The 17,669-nt window shown below is 40.0% G+C and overlaps 1 non-coding gene across 1 annotated transcript; it reads left to right on the top strand.

Moving 5' to 3' along the window:
• Positions 1-1,334: 1,334 nt before the first annotated feature.
• Positions 1,335-1,441, top strand: LOC130964247 (small nucleolar RNA R71). The gene has a single exon (XR_009080348.1). It is a non-coding gene; the product is annotated as a small nucleolar RNA R71 (small nucleolar RNA).
• The last annotated feature ends 16,228 nt before the right edge of the window (positions 1,442-17,669 follow it).

A 17,669-nucleotide genomic window follows, 5' to 3' on the forward strand; every position in this document is an offset into this window, starting at 1 on the left:
ATTTTTCAGATAATCCTCCCATTAAAGTAGATATAAAACTACCTAAAGGAATAGTTTCTAATTCATTAATTTTGTCTTTATGGATACATAAATCTTTTAGAAACTTTGCATATTTAGGTACTTGCTGAATAACATCAAAAAGAGGAACAATTACCTCGACCTTTTTGAATATTTCTACCATTTTAGGATCGGGTTCCAGCTGCTTCCTGGGCTTCCTTGCAAGTTGTGGAAATGGAATAGGCGTAGTGTTTTCTGTAGTGTCTGCGCCTTTTGGTGCTTCCTCCTGTGGTTGAGCTATTTCTTCTTCAGCTATGTCTTGTATATCCTCTTCCTCTTCAACATCTTCTATTTCTACCACCTCTTCAGCTGAGGCGTGTTCTGGTGAGCTTGGCTCCTCCTGATTCCTCTCCTGCAGTGTGGTTCCGGACCTTAGGGTGATGGCATTAATGCCTCCCTTTGGATTCGGTAATGGTTGAGAGGGGATTCCAGTGGAGTTTGAAGGTTGGTTATTAGAATTTTGTGTTGCTCCAATCTGTGAGACAAGAGCTTGCAAAGTAGAGGTCAGACCATTCAGACTGGCATTAATAATATTCATGATGTTATTTTCCATGGTCTGCTGTCTTCGCTCAAAAGATTGTAGTAACTCTTTATTATGAGATAAAGAAGAATGAGTGAATTGAGAGGTCTGCTGTTGATTATTCTGTGGTCCCTGGTTTTACCTCAGGTGAGGTGCTCTGTAAGGTTGATTCTATTACCTGTTGTTGTTATTATTTCACCTCTGATTTTCCTGATTATCTCTGCCTCCTCTGTTATTGTTGTCCCTCCAATTCTGGTTAGAATTATCCTGCCATCCATGGTTATTATTTCCACCTTGATTGTACCCTTGGTTGGGGCAGTCATAGAAATTATAAGTAGATGCCACCATGTTGTCTTCTTGTTGGAGCTACGGGTATTCATCAGTATAATGGCTATAATCAGCACAGATTCCACAAACTCTCTGTGGGACTAGCTGTTAGTTTTGCTGTGGTGGAGGAGGTTGAGCTTGCTGAGCTTGTTGTTGATTCATTTGCATCTGCTTCAGCAAGTTGGTCATCTCACATATACTCTGAGCTAAAGCCGCAGTCTCTCTGTTAGAGAATACTTCTGCAACGGCTTTTGAACGGCCTTGTCTTTGCCTGTGGTTCCTAGTAGATTCAGCTAAATCACTGATCAATTGCCATGCCTCATCAGTGATCTTGTACTTCTTCATAGACTCATTGCTAGCACTTTCCAATGTGGTCTTATCTTGGGGCCTCATACCCTGTGTGATATAGCTGAGTAACACCATCTTATCAATTCTGTGGTGGGGGCATGCTTCCAGAAGATTATTGAAGCGCTCCCAGTATTCAAAGAGAGACTCATTGTCATCCTAAACAATGGTGGAGATATCCTTCCTCAGTTTATCAGTAACTTTAGATGGAAAGAATTTCTCCAAAAACTCCTTTTTGAGTGTATCCCAGTTGGATACATTTGCTAAAGGTTGAGTGTAGTACCACTCTCTTACTTTTCCCTCAAGAGAAAACGGGAAAGTTTTCAGCAAAATTGAAGTTTCATCAGTACCATCACGCCTGACAGTAGAACAGGCTGCCTGGAAATCTCTCAAGTGCTTGATGGGCTCTTGAGCAGGTAAGCCATGAAATAGTAGTTTATCAACACTCATTACCATTCTCACCTATGAACGTGTGCCTGACAACCACCTCCGTTCTACCTTCGATTGAGTGTGTATCTCTTGGATTCCTTAATCAGAATCTTCGTGGTATAAGCTAGAATCCATTGGCAGCCATTCTTGAGAATCTGGAAGGTCTAAACCTTGTCTGTGGTATTCTGAGTAGGATTCAGGGATTGAAAGACTGTGATGAGCTTCAAACTCGTGATTCTGGGGCGTTAGTGACAGACGCAAAAGAATCACTGGATTCTATTCCGACATGATCGAGAACCGACAGATGAATAGCCGTGTTGTGACAGAGCGCATTGAACATTTTCACTGAGAGGATGGGAGGTAGCCATTGACAACGGTGAAACCCTACATACAGCTTGCCATGGAAGGAGCCTTGCGTGTATGAAGAAGAAGACAGTAGGAAAGCAGAGATTCAGAAGATAGAGCATCTCCAAAACCTCAACCTGTTCTCCATTACTGCAAAACAAGTATTTATTTCATGTTCTTCTACTTTTCACAATTAAACCTGAGAATTATTGATATCCTGACTAAGAGTTACAAGATAACCATAGCTTGCTTCAAGCCAACAATCTCCGTGGGATCGACCCTTACTCACGTAAGGTATTACTTGGACGACCCAGTGCACATGCTGGTTAGTTGTGCGGGATTGCAAAAGTGTGATTGCAATTTCGTGCACCAAGTTTTTGGCGCCGTTGTTGGGGATTGTTCGAGTTTGGACAACTGACGGTATATCTTGTTGCTTAGATTAGGAATATTCTATTTTTGTAGGTTTAGAGTCTTTTATTTGAGTCTAGTTTCATATTTTAAGTTTGGTGTCAATTGCATGCTTTTACTTTCTCTTAATTTTTCGAATTTGCATAGTCTTAGCTGTTTCTTTACCTATAAAAATTCTAAGTTTGGTGTCTTCTTTGTGTTTTCCTTTAAATTTTCGAAAATTTGTGTTTGATTTTCTAAAAATTTTAAGTTTGGTGTCATTTTGTTGTTTTTCTCTTTTCTCATTTCAAAAATCAAATCTTTTTCAAAATAATTTTCAATCATATCTTCTTAATTGCTAATTCCAAAATCTTTTTAATTAATTAATTAATTTAGTTTTCAATTTGCTTTGATTTTATTCTCTTTTGGTTTTCGAATTTTTATTTTATTTTTCATTCATTTTAGTTTATTATTTTCGGTTACTTTTAATTAAAAAAAATCATAATATCCACATCATCTCTCTTTCTCCATCATGGACCTAAGTGGAATTAAGCATTCCAGAAGGACTCTAGGGTCATATGCTAACCCTATTACAGCTGCATATGGGAGTAGCATCTGTATACCTCCCATTAAAGCAAACAGCTTTGAGCTAAATTCTCAACTCATTATCATGGTGCAGCAAAATTGCCAATATTCCGGTCTTCCACAAGAAGAACCTACTGAGTTTCTGGCACAGTTCTTACAAATTGCTGACACGGTACATGATAAAGAAGTGGATCAGAATGTCTACAGATTGTTACTGTTACCATTTGTTGTAAAAGATCAAGCTTAGAGGTGATTGAATAACCAACCCACAGCAAGCATAAAAACATGGAGACAGTTATCAGATAAATTCCTGAATCAATTTTACCCTCCAAAAAGGATGACACAGCTAAGGCTGGACATCCAAGGCTTTAAACAAGAGGATAATGAATCCCTTTATAATGCCTGGGAGAGGTATAGAGGTATGCTAAGGAAATGCCCCTCTGAAATGTTTTTAGAGTGGGTATAGTTAGACATCTTCTATTATGGGCTTACAGAAAAAGCTCAGATGTCTTTAGACCACTCAGCTGGTGGATCTATACACATGAGGAAGACGATTGAAGAGGCTCAAGAGCTCATAGATACGGTTGCTAGAAAACAACATCTATACTCAAGCAGTGAGTCCTCTATAAAAGAAGAAGCTATGGCAGTAACTACTGAACCTAACCCTCAAGAACAGATGGTTGAGCTTAATCAGCAATTACTCCTGATGACAAAACAGTTAACAGAATTTAAAGAGTGCTCCAAGAAACTAAAATTGCTAACAAGAATATAGAATCACAGTTGAATCAGACAAAACAGCAACTATCTAAACAGATAACAAAAGAATGCCAAGCAGTTCAACTAAGGAGTGGAAAGACATTGAATAATTCAGCTCAAAGTGGCAAAAATCCAAGAAAGGAACAACTGACAGAGGATAACCAAATCACTGCCCAAAATCCCTCTGAGGATAGTAAGAGCTCAGAGAGGAATACTTCTGGCGTTCAAACGCCAGAAAAGAGGGAAAAGTTAGCGTTAAACTCCCATTCTTTGCCCAGTTCTGGTGTTCAAACGCCAGAAAAGGGTGGAAAGCTGGCGTTAAATGCCCATCCTGCACCCAGTCCTGGCGTTCAAATGCCAAAAAGGAATCAGACACCTGAGAGTGCTGATAGTAACCCCTCTAAGAAGGCTTCTCCAACCACCTTTGTAGGGAAATAAACCTGCAGCAACCAAGGTTGAAGAATATAAAGCCAAGATGCCTTATCCTCAGAAACTTCGCCAAGCGGAACAGGATAAGCAATTTGCCCGCTTTGCAGACTATCTCAGGACTCTTGAAATAATGATTCCGTTTGCAGAGGGACTTGAGCAAATACCCTCTTATGCTAAGTTCATGAAAGAGATCTTAAGTCATAAGAAGGATTGGAGAGAAACTGAAAAGGTGTTTCTCACTGAAGAATGTAGTGCAGTCATTCTGAAAAGCTTACCAGAGAAGCTTCAAGATCCAGGAAGCTTTATGATACCATGCACATTAGAAGGTGCTTGTACCAAGACAGCCCTATGTGACCTTGGAGCAAGTATCAACCTAATACCAGCATCTACTATCAGAAAGCTTGGGTTGACTAAAGAAGTCAAACCAACCCGGATATATCTCCAACTTGCTGATGGCTCCATTAAACATCCATCAGGCATAATTGAGGACATGATTGTCAAGGTTTGGCCATTTGCCTTTCCCACTGACTTTGTAGTGCTGGAAATGGAGGAGCACAAGAGTTCAACCCTCATCCTAGGAAGACCTTTCCTAGCAACTGGACGCACTCTAATTGATGTACAAAAAGGGGAAGTGACCCTAAGAGTCAATGAGGATGAGTTCAAGTTGAATGCTGTCAAAGCTATGCAGCATCCAGACACATCAAATGACTGCATGAGCGCTGATATTATTGACTCTTTGGTGGAAGAGATCAACATGACTGAGAGTCTCGAATCAGAGCTAGAGGACATCTTTAAAGATGTTCAGCCTGATCAGGAAGAACCAGAGGAAATAGAAGAACCTCTGAAAATTTCTCAGGAAGAGGATAAACCTCCCAAACCTGAGCTCAAACCACTACCACCATCCCTGAAGTATGCATTTCTGGGAGAAGGTAATACTTTTTAGTGATCATAAGCTCTGTTTTAAATTCACAAGAAGAGGAAGCACTAATTAAAGTGTTAAGGACACACAAGACAGTTCTTGGATGGTCCATAAGTGATCTTAAGGGCATTAGCCCAGCAAGATGCATGCACAAGATCCTATTGGAGGATAATGCAAAGCCAGTGGTTCAACTACAAAGGCGGCTAAATCCAGCCATGAAGGAGGTGGTGCAGAAAGAGGTCACTAAGTTACTAGAGGCTACAATTATTTATCCTATTTCTGATAGCCCCTGGGTGAGCCCTGTCCACGTTGTCCCCAAGAAGGGAGGTGATGAGCGGATAATATATACGCTTTTTGGCATTATTTTTAGTATGTTTTCAGTATGTTTTAGTTAGTTTTTAGTATATTTTTATTAGTTTTTAGTTAAAATTCACTTTTCTGGACTTTACTATGAGTTACTGTGTTTTTCTGTGATTTTAGGTATTTTCTGGCTGAAATTGAGGGACCTGAGCAAAAATCTGATTCAGAGACTGAAAAGGACTGCAGATGTTGTTGGATTCTGACCTCCCTACACTCGAAGTGGATTTTCTTGAGCTACAGAAGCCCAATTGGCGTGTTCTCAATGGCTTTGGAAAGTAGACATCCTGGGCTTTCCAGTAATGTATAATAGTTCATACTTTGCCCGAGATTTGATGGCCCAAACCGGCGTTCCAAATCAGCTCAAAACTGCCCGGTGTTAAACGCCGGAACTAGCACAAGAATGAGAGTTAAACGCCCAAACTGGCACCAAAGCTGGCGTTTAACTCCAAGAAAAGTCTCTACACGAAAATGCTTCAATGCTCAACCCAAGCACACACCAAGTGGGCCCGGAAGTGGATTTTTATGTCATTTACTCATCTTTGTAAACCCTAGGCTACTAGTTCTCTACAAATAGGACCTTTTACTATTGTATTCTCATCTTGGTAGCTATCTTTAGTCTTATGCTATCTTAGATCATGAGGCTGGCCATTCGGCCATGCCTAGACCTTGTTCTTATGTATTTTCAATGGTGGAGTTTCTACACACCATAGATTAAAGTGTGGAGCTCTGTTGTACCTCGAGTATTAATGCAATTACTATTGTTCTTCTATTCAATTCAGCTTATTCTTTTTCTAAGATATCACTTGTTCTTTAACTTGATGAATGTGATGATCCGTGACACTCATCATCATTCTCACCTATGAACGTGTGCCTGACAACCACCTCCGTTCTACCTTAGATTGAGTGGATATCTCTTGGATCCCTTAATCGGAATCTTCGTGGTATAAGCTAGAATTGATGGCGGCATTCAAGAGAATCCGGAAGGTCTAAACATTGTCTGTGGTATTCTGAGTAGGATTCGATGACTGAATGACTGTGACAAGCTTCAAACTCCTGAAGGCTGGGCATTAGTGACAGACACAAAAGAATCAATGGATTTTATTCCAACCTGATTGAGAACCGACAGATGATTAGTCGTGCCGTGACAGGGTGCGTTGAACATTTTCACTGAGAGGACGGGACTGTAGCCACTGACAACGGTAATGCCCAACATACAGCTTGCCATGGAAAGGAGTAAGAAGGATTGGATGAAGACAGTAGAAAAGCAGAGAGATGGAAGGGACAAAGCATTTCCATACGCTTATCTGAAATTCTCACCAATGAATTACATAAGTATCTCTATCTTTATGCTTTATTCATATATCATCCATAACCATTTGAATCTGCCTGACTGAGATTTACAAGGTGACCATAGCTTGCTTCATACCAACAATCTCCGTGGGATTGACCCTTACTCGCGTAAGGTTTATTACTTGGACGACCCAGTGCACTTGCTGGTTAGTTGTGCGAAGTTGTGATAAAGAGTTGAGATTGCAATTGAGCGTACCATGTTGATGGTGCCATTGATGATCACAATTTCGTGCACCAGGAGGCATGACAGTGGTTCATAATGAAAAGAATGAACTGGTTCCTACAAGAACAGTTACAAGGTGGCGTATGTGTATTGACTATAGAAGGCTCAATACAGCCACCAGGAAGGATCATTTTCCTTTACCATTCATAGACCAGATGCTAGAGAGACTGGCAGGTCATGAATATTATTGCTTTTTGGATGGCTATTCAGGTTAAAACCAAATTGCAGTAGATCCTCAAGACCAAGAGAAAACAACATTCACATGTCCTTCTGGAGTGTTTGCCTACAGAAGGATGCCTTTTGGTCTGTGTAATGCACCTGCAACCTTTCAGAGGTGCATGCTCTCTATCTTCTCAGATATGATAAAGAAATTTCTGGAAGTCTTCATGGATGACTTTTCAGTATTTGGAGACACATTCAGCTCCTGCCTTAACAATCTAGCACTTGTTCTGAAAAGATGCCAAGAGACGAACCTAGTTTTAAACTGGGAAAAATGTCACTTTATGGTGACTGAAGGGATTGTCCTTGGGCATAAAATTTCAAACAAGGAAATAGAGGTGGATCAAGCTAAAGTTGAAGTAATTGAAAAATTACCACCACCTACCAATGTTAAGGCAATCAGAAGCTTTCTAGGGCATGCAGGATTCTACAGAAGGTTTATAAAGGATTTTTCAAAAATTGCAAAACCTCTGAGTAATCTGCTAGCTGCAGACATGCCATTTATCTTTGATAATGAATGTCTGCAGGCGTTTGACCTTCTGAAAGCTAAGCTGGTCACAGTACCAGTTATCTCTGCACCAGACTGGACACTGCCATTCAAACTAATGTGTGATGCCAGTGACCATGCTATTGGTGTAGTGTTGGGACAGAGGCACAACAAGCTTCTGCACGTCATTTATTTTGCTAGCCGTGTTCTAAATGACGCACAGAAGAATTACACAACCACAGAAAAAGAGTTACTTGCAGTGGTCTATGCCATTGACAAGTTTAGATCCTATTTAGTAGGATCAAAAGTGATTGTGTACACTGACCATGCTACTCTTAAGTACTTACTCACAAAGCAGGATTCAAAACCCAGGCTCATAAGATGGGTGTTGCTTTTGCAAGAGTTTGATATAGAAATAAGAGACAGAAAAGGGACAGAGAACCAGGTAGCTGATCACTTGTCCCAGTAGAACCAGTAGCTGGGGCGTCCCTCCCCTCTACTGAGACCTCTGAGACCTTTCCAGATGAGCAACTCTTTGCCATTCAGGAAGAACCATGGTTTGCAGATATTGCAAAATATAAAGCTGTGAGGTTCATACCCTAGGAGTACAGCAGGGTGCAAAGGAAAAAATTAATTTCAGATGCCAAGTACTACCTTTGGGATGAGCCATATCTCTTTAAGAGATGTGCAGACGGAATGATCCGCAGATGTGTACCTAGAGAGGAAGCACAAAGGATCCTATGGCATTGTCATGGATCGCAGTATGGGGGACATTTTGGATGTGAGCGAACAGCCACTAAGGTCCTCCAATGTGGCTTCTACTGGCCTACTCTCTATAGGGATGCCCGAGAGTTTGTGCGTAACTGTGATAGTTGCCAAAGAGATGGTAACTTGCCTCATGGTTACACCATGCCTCAACAAGGGATCTTAGAGATTGAGTTGTTTGATGTATGGGGTATTGATTTCATGGGTCCCTTCCCACCATCATACTCAAACACTTATATTCTGGTGGCAGTAGACTATGTATCTAAATGGGTAAAAGCAATTGCCACTCCCAATAATGATACTAAGACCGTGCTAAAATTCTTCCAGAAATACATCTTCAGCAGGTTTGGTGTTCCCAGAGTACTAATCAGTGATGGGGGCACTCATTTCTGCAATAAACAGCTGTACTCTGCTATGGTCCGATATGGAATTAGCCACAAAGTAGCAACTCCGTATCATCCACAGACAAATGGGCAAGCTGAAGTCTCTAATAGAGAGCTCAAAAGAATCCTGGAACGGACTGTTATTGCCCGTAGAAAGGATTGGGCAACGAGCTTGGATGATGCTCTGTGGGCATACAGAACAGCATTCAGGACTCCTATAGGAACCTCTCTATACCAACTTGTGTATGGGAAGGCCTATCATCTGCCCGTGGAACTGGAACATAAAGCCTACTGGGCAACCAGATTCTTAAACATGGATGCTAAGTTAGCTAGTGAAAAAAGATTGCTCCAGCTAAATAAGCTAGAGGAGTTCAGACTCAGTGCCTTTGAAAATGCAAAAATCTATAAGGAAAAGACAAAGAAGTGGCATGACAAGAAATTGTCATCCAGAGTCTTTGAACCAGGACAAAAAGTTCTGCTCTTCAACTCTAGGCTCAGACTATTTCCAGGAAAACTTAAATCCCAGTGGAGGGTTCGTATGTGATTACAGGAGTGTCACCATATGGTTATGTTGAGCTTCAAGATATTGATTCTGATAAAAAGTTCATTGTTAATGGACAGAGGATCAAACATTATCTTGAAAGCAATTTTGAGCAAGAATTCTCAAAACTGAGGCTTGAATGAAGCACAGTAAAGGTCCAGCTAAAGACAATAAAGAAGCGCTTGCTGGGAGGCAACCCAGCTATTAGCAGGTGATTTATTTTACTCAATAGAATACTGACATACATTCTTCAAGGTTGATCATCAAAATTGAAAGAATTCACAGAGTTATAGAAGGATTCAGTGCAAAAAGCAGAGAAAAGGAGTTTGCTGGCAAGAAAACGCCAGTAAAGGGTACTCTGGGCGTTAAACGCCAGAATGAATACCATTCTGGGCGTTTAACGCCAGTAAAGGTACCATTTTGGGCGTTAAACGCCAGAGTGGGTACCATTCTGGGTGTTTAACGCCAGGATTGCAGCATCCTGGACGTTTAGCAGAACGCCCAGTGATGAAGGGGTTTCTGGCATTTAACGCCAGCCAGGGTACCTGGCTGGGCGTTAAACGCCCATAATGGCCACTATTTGGGCGTTAAACGCCTAGAATGGTATCCATTCTAGGCGTTTAACACCAGAAAGGTAGGGGACAGAGATTTTGTTTTCCACTTCAAATTTTTTCAAACTTTCTTATTTTGATCCATCATTTTCTGCATAAACACATTACAAAATTTCATCATTTACCTTCAAATTTCAAAAATTAAATAATTATCTAAATCATTCTTCAAATCTCTTTCAAATCCTTTCCAAATCTTCTTCAAAAAATCAAATATCTTCTCAAATTCTTTCCATATCTTCTCAAATTTCCTTCAAAATTTTCGAAATCTCTCCCCCTCCCTTATAAATACACATTCGGCCATCCCCCTCTCCCCACCATTCGAATTTGCTCTCCTCCTCTCTCTCCTCTTTCCTTTCATTTGCTTGAGGGCAAGCAAACCTCTAAGTTTGGTGTGCTTTTTCGTGATCACTAAGCCAAGATTTATCAAGATCATGGCTCCTAAGGGAAAACAAACCAATTTCAAAGGCAAGAAAGAGAATAATCCAAAGAATCTTTAGAATCAAGAGAAGTTCTTAACCAAAGAACATGCAGACCATTACCACAAAATAATGGGTCTGAGGTCAGTGATCCCGGAAGTCAGATTCAATCTGAAAGAAGAAGAATATTTGGAGATCCAAGAGCAAATTCAAAACAGAGGATGGGAAGTTCTAACCAACCCTGAGACAAAGGTTGGAAGAAACATGGTTCAGGAATTCTACTCAAATCTGTGGCTGACAGATAAGCAGAGAATGACTGGAACTGCTTTTCATACCTACAGAACCATGGTCAGATGGAGAATTATTTACTTCTATTTGGACAAAATAAGAGAGGTCTTCAAATTGCCTCAACTACAAGATGATCCTGAATCCTTTAATAGGAGAATGGTGAGAGTAGATAAGGGGTTGGATCAAGTTCTAGAGGACATATGCCTTCCTGGAACTAAGTGGACAACCAATTCAAAAGGTGTCCCAAACTAACTCAAAAGGGGAGATCTCAAACCAATTGCAAGAGGTTGGCTAGACTTCATTGGGTGTTCTATATTGCCCACTAGCAACCGTTCTGAGGTCACGGTCAAGAGAACAGTGATGATTCATTGCATTATGCTGGGAAAAGAAGTAGAGATTCATCATCTGATTGCTTGTGAGATTTACACAATTGCAAACAAGAACTCCACTGAAGCCAAATTGGCTTACCCAAGCTTAATCTCTTTGCTATGTAAAGATGCTGGGGTGAGGATGGGAGTAGATGAATTCATCCCAATTGAACATCCAATCACCAAGAAGTCAATGGAAGGACAAATGCAAGATAACTCTATCAAAAGGAGGGCGCAGGAATTCCTCCCTGAACTTCCTGAAATTGACTACTAGGCCAGCCTAGAAGCATCTGTTGCCAAGTTGCAAGAAATTATGGAACAAATTAAGGAAGAACAGCAGAATCAAAACTGCATGCTCTGCAAACTGCTGTAGGAACAAGAGAAGCAGGGGCGTGAGCTACAGGAGCTAAAGCGCCAGAAGCTCTCCCTTGAAGGGTCAAATACCCCACAAGTTAAGGGAGCATCCACTTCTCAAAATCAAGGTTGTTGAGTCCTAACTCTGTGATAACCTCTATCATTAGGAGTCTATTTTAGAGTCATTTAAATTTTTGTTTTCTATTACTATTAGTCTTATCTTATATTTATTTTTGAGTCTTGTTCTTAATTCATGATTAATAAAATTTAAGGTTCATGTCTTAAAGCTATGAATTTCCTATGAATCCGTCACCTCTCTTAAATGAAAAATGCTTTAATCACAAAAGAACAAGAAGTACAGGATTTCGAATTCATCTCTGAAACTAGTTGAATTAGTTTGATGTGGTGACAATACTTTTTATTTTCTGAATGAATGCTTGAACAGTGCATATGTCTTTTGAATTTCTTGATTAAAGAATGTTAAACTTGTTGGCTCTTGAAAGAATGTTATTGAAGATCTGAAAAATCATCAGATTGATTCTTGAAGCAAGAAAAAGCAGTGAATTCAAAAAAAAAAAGCAAGCAGAAAAAGCCAATAGCCCTTTTAAACAAAAAGGCAAGGGTAAAAATAAAAAGTGATCCAAGGCAAAAAGAGCGTGCTTAAGAACCCTGGACACCTCTAATTGGGGACTCTAGCAAAGCTGAGTCACAATCTGAAAAGGTTTACCTAGTTATGTGTCTGTGGCATGTATGTATCTAGTGGTAATACTGGAAGACAGAGTGCTTTGGGCCACAGCCAAGACTCATAAAGTAGCTGTGTTCAAGAATCATCATACTTAACTAGGAGAATCAATAACACTATCTGAATTCTGAGTTCCTATAGATGCCAATCATTCTAAACTGCAAAGGATAAAGTGAGATGCCAAAACTGTTCAGAGGCAAAAAGTTACTAGTCCCGCTCATCTAATTGGAGCTAAGTTTCATTGATATTTTGGAGTCTATAGTATGTTCTCTTCTTTTTATCCTATTTGATTTTCAGTTGCTTGGGGACAAGAAACAATTTAAGTTTGGTGTTGTGATGAGCGGATAATTTATACGCTTTTTGGCACTGTTTTTAGTATGTTTTTTGTACATTTTAGTTAGTTTTTAGTATGTTTTATGAGTTTTTATTTAAAATTCACTTTTCTGGGCTTTACTATGAGTTTGTGTGTTTTTCTGTGATTTCAGGTAATTTCTGGCTGAAATTGAGGGACCTGAGCAAAAATCTGATTTAGAGGCTGAAAAAGGACTGCAGATGCTGTTGGATTCTGACCTCCCTGGACTCGAAGTGGATTTTTTGGAGCTACAGAAGCCCAATTGGCGCGCTCTCAATTGCGTTAGATAGTAGACATCCTGGGCTTTCCAGCAATATATAATAGTTTATACTTTGTCCGAGATTTGATGGCCCAAACCGGAGTTTCTAATCAGCTTCAGAATTCCTGGCGTTTAACGCCAGAACTGGCACAAAAGTTGGAGTTAAACGCCCAAACTGGCACAAAAGTTGGCGTTTAACTCTAGAAAAAGTCTCTACACATGAAAGCTTAAATGCTCAGCCCAAGCACACACCAAGTGGACCCCAGAAGTGGATTTTTATGTCATTTACTCATTTCTGTATATCCTAGGTCACTAGTTCACTATAAATAGGACTCTTTGCTATTGTATCTTCACCTCATGACACTTTACACATTTCATATTGTATCTTCTATGGCATGAGTCTCTAAATCCCATGGTTGGGGGTGAGGAGCTCTGCTGTGTCTTGATGAATTAATGCAACTACTACTGTTTTTCATTCAATCACGCTTGCTTCTATTCTAAGATACCACTTGTTCTTCAACCTGATGAATGTGATGATCCGTGACAGTCATCACCATTCTCACCTATGAACGTGTGCCTGACAACCACCTCCGTTCTACCTTCGATTGAGTGTGTATCTCTTGGATTCCTTAATCAGAATCTTCGTGGTATAAGCTAGAATCCATTGGCGGCCATTCTTGAGAATCCGGAAGGTCTAAACCTTGTCTGTGGTATTCTGAGTAGGATTCAGGGATTGAATGATTGTGACGAGCTTCAAACTCGCGATTGTGGGGCGTTAGTGACAAACGCAAAAGAATCACTGAATTCTATTTCGACATGATCGAGAATCGACAGATGAATAGCCGTGCTGTGACAGAGCGCGTTGAACATTTTCACTGAGAGGATGGGAGGTAGCCATTGACAACAGTGAAACCCTACACACAGCTTGCCATGGAAGGAGCCTTGCGTGTATGAAGAAGAAGACAGTAGGAAAGCAGAGATTCATAAGATAGAGCATCTCCAAAACCTCAACCTGTTCTCCATTACTACAAAACAAGTATTTATTTCATGTTCTTCTACTTTTCACAATTAAACCTGAGAATTATTGATATCCTAACTAAGAGATACAAGATAACCATAGCTTGCTTCAAGCCGACAATCTCCGTGGGATCGACCCTTACTCACGTAAGGCATTACTTGGACGACCCAGTGTACTTGCTGGTTAGTTGTGTGGGATTGCAAAAGTGTGATTGCAATTTCGTGCACCATAACATCAACAAGTCAAGATTCACAACATTCATGCAATGGGTATAAAGTGACAATTGACAAAAATCCATAAACTAACACAAGATCTAAGCAAAAGTATACTAAGAAATTCAAATTAAATGATCAAAACTAGTAATTAACAAAATCCAATTCAGATTCAACAAGGGAAGATCAAATTAAAGCAAGATCTAGAGAAGAACAAGGGTTTCTCTCTCTAGAAGAACAAAGAACCAAAAAAAACTAGAAAATGTGTCTTCGTGTCAAAATGATTGAGCCCCCCTTCTCCCTACCATCCTTGGGTCTTTTTCCATGCAGAAACAGCTTGAATTTGGGCCCAATGAGCCTCAGAAATCGCCTGGCATGATTTCCTTTAATGTGGTCATGTGCAGTTTCCCACGCGTGCGCGCCATGCGTGCGTGCGCGCCGATTACTTTTGTGATCCACGCGTGCGTGCCAAGTGCACGTGCACGTCGGTTGTAATTCTTTGGCCTGCGTAGGTGCGTCCATCCTTGCGCGTCGCTTCCAGCTATCCTCATCCACGCGTGCGCGTGATGTGCATGTCCGCATTGGTGCTGCAGTTCCCAAAATCCAGATCTTCATGTTCCTTCCTCTTATGCATGCTTTATTTCTCTCTTCTAGGCCATTCTTACCCTATTAATTCTGAAATCACTCAACAAACATGTCACGGCATCGAATAACAATAAAGAGGATCAAAATATAGCAATTATAAGGCAAAATAAGCATGTTTTCTATCATGGAGCAATATTAGGAAGTGAACACAAAACCATGCATTTCTTGTGAATAAGTGTGAGAAATATTGACAAAAACCCCCAAATTAAGCACAAGATAAACCACAAAATTGGGTTTATCAGGGTGCGTGCTGATGCAGCACCAGAAGGTGGTGGCTTACGCCTCATGGCAATTGAGACCTCACGAGGTTAATTACCCGACGCACGACCTAGAACTTGCTGCGGTTGTGTTTGCATTGAAGGTGTGGAGGCATTACCTCTATGGGGTTAAGTTCCAAGTTTTTTCTGATCACAAGAGCTTGAAATACCACTTTGACCAGAAAGAACTTAATATGAGGCAAAGGAGGTGGATGGAGTTACTAAAGGATTACGACTTCGAGTTGAGTTACCATCCGGGGAAGGCGAATGTCGTAGCGGATGCGCTAAGCCGGAAATCGTTGTGTGCTTTTTAGATGATTCTTTGAGAAGAGGAGTTCTACAAGGCATTAAAGAGTTTAAAGATTGACATTCAAGAAGTGACTAGAACTCTGTGTTTGAGCCAACTACAGATCTCAAGTTATTTTAGATTCGAACTCCTGAAGGCTCATCAAAACGATGATGCGTTAGCGAAGGTGTTGCCAGCTATTGAGCAAGGAAAGCAGTGGAGAGTGTTCAAGGATCAAGATGGATTATGGAGGTTCAATGGTAGAATCTTTGTGCTGGATGTAGGGACTTTGCGGCAAGATATATTGAAGGAAGCGCACAAAAGCGGATTTTCAATCCACCCTGAGAGTACAAAGATGTATAATGATCTAAAGTCTATTTTCTGGTGGCCTGGTATGAAGAATGATGTGGCGGAATATGTCTCAAAGTGTTTAACTTGTCAAAAGGTGAAGATTGAACATCAGAGACCCTCCAGGACATTGTAGCCCTTAGAGATTCCGCAATGGAAGTGGGAGAGCATTGCGGTGGATTTTGTGTCGGGATTACCGAGGACTAGGACCGGTTTTGATGCTGTATGGGTAATTGTGGACCGACTGACCAAGTTGGCTCATTTTCTACCCATTCGGATGAACTACACTCTTGAGGAGTTAGCACACCTGTATATAAAGGAGATTGTAAGGCTTCACGGAGTGCCTACGACTATAATTTTTGACAGGGATCCCCGTTTCACTTCAAGGTTCTGGGGTGCATTTCAGAAAGCTTTCGGGACCCGTTTGAGCTTAAGTACAGCTTACCATCTTCAAACCGACAGTCAATCTGAGAGAACAATCTAAACCCTAGAAGATATGTTGAAGGCTTGTGTTCTGGACCAACCGGCTAGCTGGGATCGCTATATGCCACTAGAGGAGTTTGCGTATAATAATAGCTACCATGCAAGCATTGGAATGGCTCCGTATGAGGCTCTGTATGGGAAGAAATACCAATCTCTGCTGTGCTGGTTCAAGGCCGGAGAGAAAGGTCTGTTAGGACCAAAATTGATAGCTGAGACTACCGAGCAAGTTAAGAAAATCAGAGATAGGATGCTCACTGCTCTGAGCCGTCAGAAGAGTTACACCGATCAGAGGCAGAAGCCCTTAGAGTTCAAGGAAGGAGACCATGTTTTTCTATATTTATTTTAGCCTTTATTTATTATTAATTTCGAAAACCATTATAACCATTTGAATCCGCCTAACTAAGATTTACAAGATGACCATAGCTTGCTTCATACCAACAATCTCCGTGGGATCGACCTTTACTCACGTAAGGTATTACTTGGACGACCCAGTGCACTTGCTGGTTAGTTGTACAAAATTATGACAAAATGTGATTCACGTTTGAGAGCACCAAGTCTATTGGTGTCATTGTTGATGATCACAATTTTGTGCACCAAGTTTTTGGCGCCGTTGCCGGGGATTGTTCGAGTTTGGACAACTGACGGTTTATCTTGTTGCTCAGATTAGGTAATTTTTTTTTGTTTTATTTTCAAAAAATTTTTCAAAAATATTTCAAAAATTTTTTACTTCTGTTTTCGAAAAATTATTCTAAATTTTTAAGAATGAATTCTAGTGTTTCATGAAGCATGTTGAAGCTTGGCTGGCTGTAAAGCCATTTCTAATTCAATTGGATTGAGGCTTCCCCTTATCAGTATATGAAGTTGGATGAAGTATCAGCTGTTGTATGTCTGATTTCTAGGCTAAAGCTTGGCTGGCCATTGGCCATGTCTAGTGTTTTGGACAGAAGCTTTCACAAAAAGCTTGGCTGGCTATTAAGCCATGTCTAATTCCTGGACCGGAGCTTTAGACTAACATTGCAAAGATTCCTGGAATTCTTATTAAAAATTTTGAATTTCTTATTTTATTTTTCCTATATGTTTTCAAAAAAATAAAGTAAAATACAAAAAAAATCAATAAAATCATAAAAACCAAAAATATTTTGTGTTTCTTGTTTGAGTCTTGTGTCATGTTTTAAGTTTGGTGTCAATTGCATGTTCATCTTTTTCTTGCATTTTTCGAAAATTCATGCATTGTATTTTTCATGATCTTCAAGTTGTTCTTGATGAATTTTCTTATTTGATCTTCATATTTTATTGTTTTGTGTTGTATGGTGTTTTTCATATGCATTTTTGCATTCATAGTGTCTAAGCATTGAAAATTTCTAAGTTTGGTGTCTTGCATGTTTTTCTTTTCTTGAAAATTTTTCAAAAATAAGTCTGGATGTTCATCTTGATCTTCAAAGTGTTCTTGGTGTTCATCTTGACATTCATAGTGTTCTTGCATGCATTAAGTGTTTTGATTCATAATTTTCATGTTATGGGTCATTTTTGTGTTTTTCTCTCTCATCATTAAAAATTCAAAAATAAAAAAAATATCTTTTTCTTATTTTGCTCATAATTTTCG

This window comes from Arachis stenosperma, chromosome 2 (genome assembly GCF_014773155.1).
Source record: "Arachis stenosperma cultivar V10309 chromosome 2, arast.V10309.gnm1.PFL2, whole genome shotgun sequence".
In the NCBI taxonomy this organism is placed as follows: Eukaryota; Viridiplantae; Streptophyta; class Magnoliopsida; order Fabales; family Fabaceae; genus Arachis; species Arachis stenosperma.